The sequence below is a fragment of the Rattus rattus genome, chromosome 6, assembly GCF_011064425.1.
Source record: "Rattus rattus isolate New Zealand chromosome 6, Rrattus_CSIRO_v1, whole genome shotgun sequence".
NCBI lineage: Eukaryota > Metazoa > Chordata > Mammalia > Rodentia > Muridae > Rattus > Rattus rattus.
In genome coordinates this window covers 74,466,598-74,476,033 of record NC_046159.1, presented here as the reverse complement: position 1 = coordinate 74,476,033, position 9,436 = coordinate 74,466,598, and positions in this window count along the sequence as shown.

The window sequence follows — 9,436 nt, the reverse complement described above, 5'->3', positions numbered from 1 at the left end:
GTACCAATGCCTGATGAAAATTTGCTGGAAAGACCCCAAACACTCAGGAACAAAATAATGACTCAAGAAGAAATCAAAGTGGAGATTGCAAGTATTTTTGAACTGAAGGAAAATGAAAGTACAATCATTAAAATGTCTGGGGCATGCTCTCAGCAGTACTGTGGGATAATTCAGTAACTCAAACACCCAGGTTAGAGCAGAGCAAAAGCTCTAGAGCCATCAGTGTCTACCTCAAAGCACTAGAAAAAGATGAAACTTAAAGCAAGGAAGGAATAATAAAAGTATTACTCAAAGCAAAGATGCATTAATTTAAAAAATCATCTTTGACAAAAAAATTAATAGATTAACCTATAGCTAGGGTAATACTGCTAAAGTAATGTCTTAGAGAGTTAAATTGAGGTCAATCATGAAAACACACACACACACACACACACACACACCAGTGATATCAACATGTCTGTGCCTCAAAACCACCTGTAACTGCAACGCTGGTGGATCTGATGTCCTTTCCTGGTTTCCCTAGGCAACTGTGCTCACATGCACATTCCCTACATGGACAGGCAAGCACACACACATATTTAAAATAAATAAATGATACTAGGAAAGGTAGGTAACTTGAGAAACTGCCCACCAAATGACCTTGCTTAAGTAAAAATTCAAGACATTTTAAAAGGTATAAAATATTGGAAACAGAAGAACGATGAAATAAATCCATATATGTCATAGAAAACATACACATGCATGTCACATTATATAATACTTGAGACACATAACATTTCTAGCAAGATGCTGTGAAACATCAATGTAGGTGATTGTCAAGTTGCATGTGAACCAAATACTTCTTAATTGTGTTCTGGAATTTTAATTTTGCTCTAAGGCAGGCAGAAACCTCTGTTTAATGGAGTAAGGCCATTTCCCTGCTCCCATACCCATAAATATTTAGGATGTGCAACACCTCTTACCACCATGTGGTGACACTGCCAGTACTGACTCCCATTCTGTCACCTGCTTCACCTCCAAAGGTGCTCTTTGCTCACAGTTTTCTTGATCTTGGTCCATTTCCCACCCCTTGGAAAGCCTCTTGAATCCTGCTTGATCCTCAGAGATGCCCCATTTCACATGAACCCTCCGATTGATGGATCGGTCTGAGCTTGAGAAACCAATACCCTGAGGTATTAGACACAGAAAGGTTATAGCTAAACTGGTGAGTAGGTTGAGAATCCAAACAGGCTGGGGAGATGGCTCAGGGCTAGGAGCACAGGGGTTAGGCTACTCTTGCAAAGAACCCAGATCCCATTCCCACTACCCACATAGCAGCTTACAGCTGCCTATAACTCCAGCTCCAGGGGATCAGATGCCCTCATTGATCTCATTGTGCCACTTGCACACATAATGCATATACATACATGTAGCTAACACACACACACACACACACACACACACAGAGAGAGAGAGAGAGAGAGAGAGAGATGTAGACACACACAATAAGAACAATTTTTTTTTTAAAAAAAAGAGAATAATTTGCAACCATATACAAGAGCAATTCATCGATCAGAGGGTTCATGTGAAATGGGTCATCACTGAGAACCAAGCAGGACTCAAGGGAGTTTCAAAGGGGTGGGAAACAGAGCAATATCGGGAAGATTGTGAGCAAAGAATATGATGGGGTGGATTTAAATTATAACAGAAAGCTGAGAAGCCTTTTCCAGAACAATGGGTCAGTGATGAGAGGGACAGGAAGGCCATTGACTTTAATGAGTGGGCAGTGCATGGTGACCCCTAAAAGGCATATTTTAGAAGATATCCACTTATTATTTATAATATGCCTTTGACTCTCTGTGAATTCTTCCCTTCATAGTTTCTTGTGAAAAACATGAAACAAAACAAAAGAAAAAAAACCACTCAGTGGATGAGAGCACTCACCATGCAAGCGTGAGAACCTGCACTCAAGTCCTCAGCACCCATGGGAGTAGCTGGGTGTGTGCACTCCAAAGCTCAGATTTGAGGGGCACAGGCAAGAGGATCCCAAGAGCTCACTGGCCAACCAGTCTAACTTAAAATGGCAAGCTTCCAGTTCATTGAGAGACTCTGTCTCCAGACAATAAAGCAGAGAATGACTGAAGTAGACACCCAAGGCTCACACATGAATATACATCTACTCACATGCATGAATAACTCATTACATGCACACATACACATACATACACACAGTATTAAAAAAACAGCACTTATCTCAAAGATGTCTACTAGGCTCATTGAAGGATTTTCTTTCCTTAGTTTTCCCCATAAGTAAGAATGAGTCTTTATCTCTAATAAATGAAGTAACTTAAGAATCTCTACTCATTTTGATAACGCAAACCTCAAAACTTGTTTCTTTTGATGCCCTCAAAGTTTTAACAGAGAAGAAACTCTCTGATCCTCTAGGATGGGAACAGGAGAGATAGATTTTGGTAATTATATGATCACAATACAGTTAGTCCTCCACCAATGTGGGTTCCATTCAGGAACTCAATGTGGAAAATGTTTGAAGAAAACATCTGTATTGAATAGGTGCAGACATTTCTCCCTGTCACTATTCCCTAAACAATACAGTCCAACTACATAATATCATAATAACATAATATCAACTTAGCTTTAGCAATCTTTTCTTTAAAGATTTATTTATTTATTATATACACTGTAGCTGTCTTCAGACACACCAGAAGAGGGCATCAGATCTCTTTACAGATGGTTGTGAGCCACCATGTGGTTGCTGGGATTTGAACTCAGGACCTCTGGAAGAGCAGCCATTGTTCTTAACCACTGAGCCATCTCTCTAGCCCCAGCATTAGCAATCTTGAGAGATGATATAAAGTATGGGAGAGAACTGTGAGATCATATGCAAATACCAAGGCATTTTATATAAGGGCCTGAGCATCACGTGTTGGTGACCTTGGGTGTCCTAAAGTCCTATGGATATTGTGGGACCTGTTGATTTAGCCTCAGTTCCTCTGGTTTATGCCAAGGTACTCTACTTCTCAAGGAAACAGCTGTTGAAGAGTCTGTAGAGATGGCTTCACCATCTGTTAAGAGCATGCACAGCTCTTGCAGAGGACCAGGGCTCAGTTCCCAATCACCCATATCAGGCTGTTCAAAACCATCTGTGGCTTCAGCTCCAGGGTATCCAATGCCCTCTTCTGTCTTCTGTGGACACCTGCACTCATGTGCATGCAGGAGCATGCATGAGCACATGTGTGTGCACACACACTACAAATTCACATACGCACATGTAAAATGAGATAAATCTTTAAAAGAGAGAAATGGCTCAGTGACACAGGAATTGACTGTGCAGTGTTTGTCATGTCTAAGAAAATGTGAGTCACAAAGAGGCAGCTTAGAGTGCAAGAGGACTCAAGCTGTGGCAGTTCCTGCCAGCTTTCTTTCATTGTGCACAACAATTAGACCAATGCTCTGGAGGTGGTTGGATGAGGAGAGTTCTCTTTCCATGCAACAATGTGTTTTTATTGATTGTGTCTCATTGGATGACTGCAGTTAGGAGTTGAGTTGTGACATGAAATACTAATGATCCACATTACTTGGTGCCACCACCTCAACTGTAAGCAGAGTGACGTGGGTTAGCTGACTGACATTTAAGTTGCATAAGTTACCTTTCCATCTCCTGGTATTTGACATCCGAATCAAATATGGAAATGAAGTTGAATGAGAATATGTAAAATCTGGTTATTAAATTCTCCAAAAAGCATCAGGGTATTCAAAATAAAAGCCAGAAGAAACCTTGATTATATTTTTATTTCTAGAATGTTATTCATATAGCTGGCTTTATTGGTGTGAATTCCTATAGCTTTCTTTCATAGTGAAGACCATTACCCTTTTCTTGTTCAAGTCAGTAAGAAAAGATGAGCACAGTTCCAACTATGAATAGGGTTCAGTTACTCGCCTACAATCCAGTAAGACTTTGGGAGACTTTGGAAGGCTGTATGCTCTGCATGTGACTGCAATGTGCAGCCTCAGGGTCAGAAAACAGACTGCATTGAGGAAGGCTTGCAGTGACCTGCCTGACCTCATTCTTGCTCTTGTCAGATTTTCTCACCTGCATTGTGGCCTGGACCTAGCACTGGCTTCTAACAACTGACATTCCAGCAGGTGAGTCACTTCTGAGATGAGGTGGTAAACAGGCTGTTGGCTGTTGGCTGTCTTGCTCACCCCTTCCTGTTTGCTCATCCCCAGGGAAGCCGGCTGCCATATCAAGTGCCCTACAGAGAAGAGCTTTTCTGTGGTGCAGAAGAAAGGGTGGCCTCTGGAGGAACTGAAGGTAAGTGTAACCCATGTGAGTGACCTCACCAACAGACTCTTCCCCAGCTGACTCACAGCCCAGTGAGCAATGATTAATTATACCCATCCAAGTGCTCCCAGACTCACAGAAATGAGAGGGTGTTTGTTAAGGCATCAGATTGTGTGACAACTTTGGAATGACTTAAAGTGACAAACAATTTACACCTTTAGGCTGGTAAAATGACACAATTCCAGGAGGTGGCGCAGCCTAGTTGGAGGAGGCATGTCACTGGGGGCAGGCACTTGTCATTCATTTCTGTCTGCTTCATGCTTGCTGTTCAAGATGCAATCTGTCGGGGTTGGGGAGTTAGCTTAGCGGTAGAGCGCTTGCCTAGCAAGCGCAAGGCCCTGGGTTCGATTCCCAGCTCCGAAAAAAAGAAAAGAAAAGAAAAAAAAAAAAGATGTAATCTGTCAGCTTCCTGCTCCTGCTGCCATTCCTGCAGCTTGTTGGTCTGCCTCCCTACCATGATAGACAATGAGATCTTATCCCTCTGGAACCATGAGCCAAATTAAACTCTCTCTTCCTCAAGTTGCCTGTGGCTTGGTGTCTTATCACAGCAAGAGAAAAGTAACCAGTTCATAGCCCTCAGGACAAATGTCTTGAGCTGGAGAACAACAATCAAACCTTTGTACTTAAATACTCTTGCACGAAATATCCTGTTGATTATTTGATAGGAAAATGGGGAGGGGGGAAAGAAGATGAGGAAATTAATTGTAGCACACGCACGAGCGCACGCGCACACACAGACACACACAGACACACACACACGCACACTCAATTTAAAATAAAAATAAATTGAAAAACTGGTTTGAAATATTCATATTCTCATGCATTAAATTAAAAAATATTTTGAGGAATATGTACATGTAGAGATTATAGGACAACTTGAGGAACCCGATTTACCTTGTAGATAAATTCCCCTTTTACCTGAGGGTCGAAGGACTGATCTTGAGTTGCCATCAAGCTCGGAGACAGACCCACGGAGCCATCTTTCCAGCCCTGTTTTCATGCATTTTCATGTGGGGTGCACCTGTAGGGGTGCACCTGTGGGGTGCACCTGTGGGGGTGCACCTGTGGGATGCATGCATGTTTTGTCCACATGTGGCTAGAAGCCAGTGTTGAGTGTTCTTCCTTAATTGCTCTCCACATTTGCTTATTTCTTTATTTTAGATTTATTTATTTTACATGTAAAAGTGATTGGTCTGCATGTAGGTCTGTGTGCCACATGCATGCCAGGTACCAGTGGGAGTGAGAAGAGGGAATGAGAGCCTCTGGAACTGTAGTAATGGATGGTTACATACTCACAGTATTAAAAAAACAAGATGTGGGTGCTGGGAACTGAATCTAGGTTCTTACATGGAGCAACATGTGCTCTTAACCACTGAGTCATCTTTCCAGTTCTACACACACACACACACACACACACACACACACACACAGTTCTTTTTTTAGAGACATGATCTTTCAATGAACCTGAAGTCCCCCGGTTTGGCTAGGCTCCAGGGCGTCTGGCTCAATACCTTCCCCCAGGGCGGGAGGAAGACGGGTGTACCATCATCATCCGTAGCTTTTTTCCTGGGTCCTGAGGATGGAAATTTGGGTTGTGTGCTTAGGTGACAGGCGCTTTTCCCACCATCTCCTTGCCCATGATTTTGACCTCTAAGCCCTTACAAGTTTTCTACCTAGTTGTTCTATAAATTACTGACAGATTGAGAATTATAAATGTCATTGGTCTTTTTTCCTAGTTCTATTAGTGTTTTCATTTTATGCTTTTTATCTAGTACTTACCTACTTTACATTCCTATGCTTCTCACTTGAGTGATCTTTTCCTGATAAAGAGCCTGCCTGTGTCTCTAATAGTTTTCTTGACTCTGAAGTTTCTTCACGCAGTATCAACCAGTAATTGTTGATTTCTTTTGATTAATGTTTGCATGATATAGCCTTTTACATGCTTTTACATTTACTATGCCTTTATCATATTTACAGTAAGTATACTGTAGTCCCTCATGGAGTTGGGTTTAATTTTAAATTTACTTTGCCAATTTAATCTTCTCATTGCAGTATTTATAATGAAAATTTATATTTAATGTACTTCCTGATACATTCAGCTTAAATATGACATTTTATGTTTTGTTTTCTGTGTTCTATTTTTTGTCATTTCATTTCTTTTTTTGTACCATCCTTGTGGGTTACTTATGCAACTGTAACTAGGATCTATTTCTAGAATCTTTATGTCAGCCAAATAGCAACTTTGTACCCATTAAAAACAACCCTCTCCTTCCCCTTCAGCAGTAATTATTAAAGTATCTGTTTGTGTTCTTGTTATTGTTAATTGGGGTTGCTAGGTTCACATTATGTGACTCTATCATGGTCCACTAATGTCATCATTTTACTAGTTAAAGACAAATATAGAAACCTCACCATCTCTACTAGTTGTTTTTCTTGTTTATACAACTAAACACCTAACAACAAGCAAGTTAAAGGAAAAGTGTTTGGTGCTAGAAAAAAAATGCTCAGTGGTTTAGAGCACTTACTGCTTATGCAGAGGACTGAAGTTTGGTTGCCAGTATAACATTGGATGGCTCACAATTGCCTGTAATTCTAGTTTCAGGAAAATCTGATGCCCCCTTTTGGCCTCTGGGGACACCAACATACATGTGTAATCAAGTTGGCAATCAAAATTATCTAATATACCACCCTTTGAATCATGGTTCATTCTGTTTACAACATAACTGTTTTCATCAATTCTACATAACATAGAATAGCATCAGTGTTAAAATAATTATTAACATTTTAGAAATTTCAAAGACTCAAAAAGAACTGAGCATGGTGATTCATGCCCTTAATCCTAGCACTCAGAGAGCAGAGGCAGGTGGATCTCTGAGTTCCAGGCCAGCCTGGTCTACTAAATGAGTTCCAAGACAGCCAAGGCTACACAGAGAGACCCTGTCTAGAGAAAAACAAACGAAACAGAACATAACAACAATAAACAAAACTGCCAGAGGAGGTGGCCAGCCCTGGACAGGATCTTCTTTCTTGTTGGTTCTTCTTGAGGCAGAAGGGAGAAGAGTGTCAGTGGAGGGTTAATAAAAAATTTACTTATCTAAGTCTAAGTGACTATGCAACTGTAGCTGACCTGTCTTCTGTGTTCCTCTGAGGCCAGAAACTGTAGTCTCTGGCACTTAGCACCTCTTCTTAAAACAGCAAGTGATTAAGTAAAGGATTAACTGCTAGAGCCTTTTCCCTTTTGTCCAGATGACTCTTTCTGTCAGGCTAGGGGGAAGTTTGGAGCAATAAACTTCTACTAAACCAGGAGAAGAATATAGCGTTGTCAGAAAGAAAAACTTTTACATAAGCAAATATGCATAAACTAACGAATTCATATACAGATTCACACATGCATATTTATACATTTCCATTCAAGTCAGTTGGGTTCAGTTTGTATTCATTCTCACAATTACCTACATATAAACACACATGCATAAATTCTCATAACTACACACACACATCCATACTTACATATGCATATGGAGCAAAAGACCAAGCACCGATGCAGAAAGAACTCACTCATTCTGGATGAAAAATGAGCTCCAATCTTTATTGCATAAAGAAAGAAAAAGCTTCTACCCTTTTAATGCTAAATGAATTAAACCCAAGTTTGTAACAAGAAAGCTTTGTTCCTTTAATAGGACTAAGCCTGTCACAAAAGAACACGTATGGTATGCATTCACTCACGGATAAATGGATATTAGCCCCAAAGCTCAGAATACCCAAGATACAGTTTACAGACCACATGAAGCTCAAAAAGAAGGAAGACCAAAGTGTGGATGCTTCAGTTCTTCTTAGAAGGGGGAAACAAAATACTCACAGGAGGAAATACAGAGACTGAAGACTGTGTGAAGGAAAGGCCATCCAGAGACTGCCCCACCATATACAGTCACTAAACCCAGACACTATTTTGAATGCCAAGAAGTACATGCTGACAGGAGTCTAATATAGCTGTCTCCTGAGAGGCTCTGAGACTGACAAATACAGAGGCAGATGCTTGCAGCCAACCATTGAACTCTGCACAGGTTCCCCAATGGAGGAGCTGAAGGTGGTTGAAACCCCATAGGAAGAACAACAATATCAGCCAACCAGACACCCTAGAGTTCCCAGGGACTAAGCCACCAACCAAAGAGTATACATAGAGAGACCCATGGCTCCAGCTGCATATGTAGCAGAGGATGGCCTTGTTGGGCATCAATGGGAGGAGCGGTTCTGTGATGGCTCTGTGCCCCAGTATAGGGGAATGCCTGGGTGGGGAGACAAAAGTGAGTGGGTGGGCAGGTGAGAGAGCACACTCATAGAAGCAGGGAGAAGAGGATGGGATATGGGGTTTCCAGAGGGGAAACCAGGAAAGGGGATAACATTTGAAATGTAAATTTTAAAAAAATCCAATAAAAATAAAGACCTGTTCTGTCCCATGGTAAGAAGAAGCCTGCTTGGTCCTGCTCTCTCTCTCTGCAACTTCTACTTTTTCCTCTTTCAGTCTGCACATTGCTCGTAGTTTTTTAATGTTACCTATAGTTTCTAAGTTATTCTACTCTGCAGTCTCCTTCTAATCTTGCTCTCTTCTCCTGCTCTGATGTCACAATAATGCTCTTACTCTCAATGCCTTCTCTCCCAATACTATGCCTATACTTTTTAGTTCTTCTTGAGTTCAGTTCTGTTTAAAAAGTGTTCTGTCTAAAAACTTCTCTTCAGCTCAGTTCTGACTATTCTTTGTCCCCTACACATATACATCTTTTCAGAACACATGATAAAAAGTTCAATACAAGTTCACACATAAAATCAAATCATAAACTGAAGTAGAGGTTTACAACAGAGAGTGTTTACATGCATATCCATTAGGAATAATTATCTGGTTAAACACTCATCACCTGTCACATCTCCATAGGTTCATTGAAAGTTGAAAACCATAATAACTAAGTTATTAGTGAAGTTTTGTACAGATGAACCAAGTCAATGTTTTATCTTCTGTCCTAGCACCTATAGTAAATCTTTAGTTCCTTTTTTATGACCTTTGGTTAATTGCTTTATAACCTCTTGGGATGTGCTCTG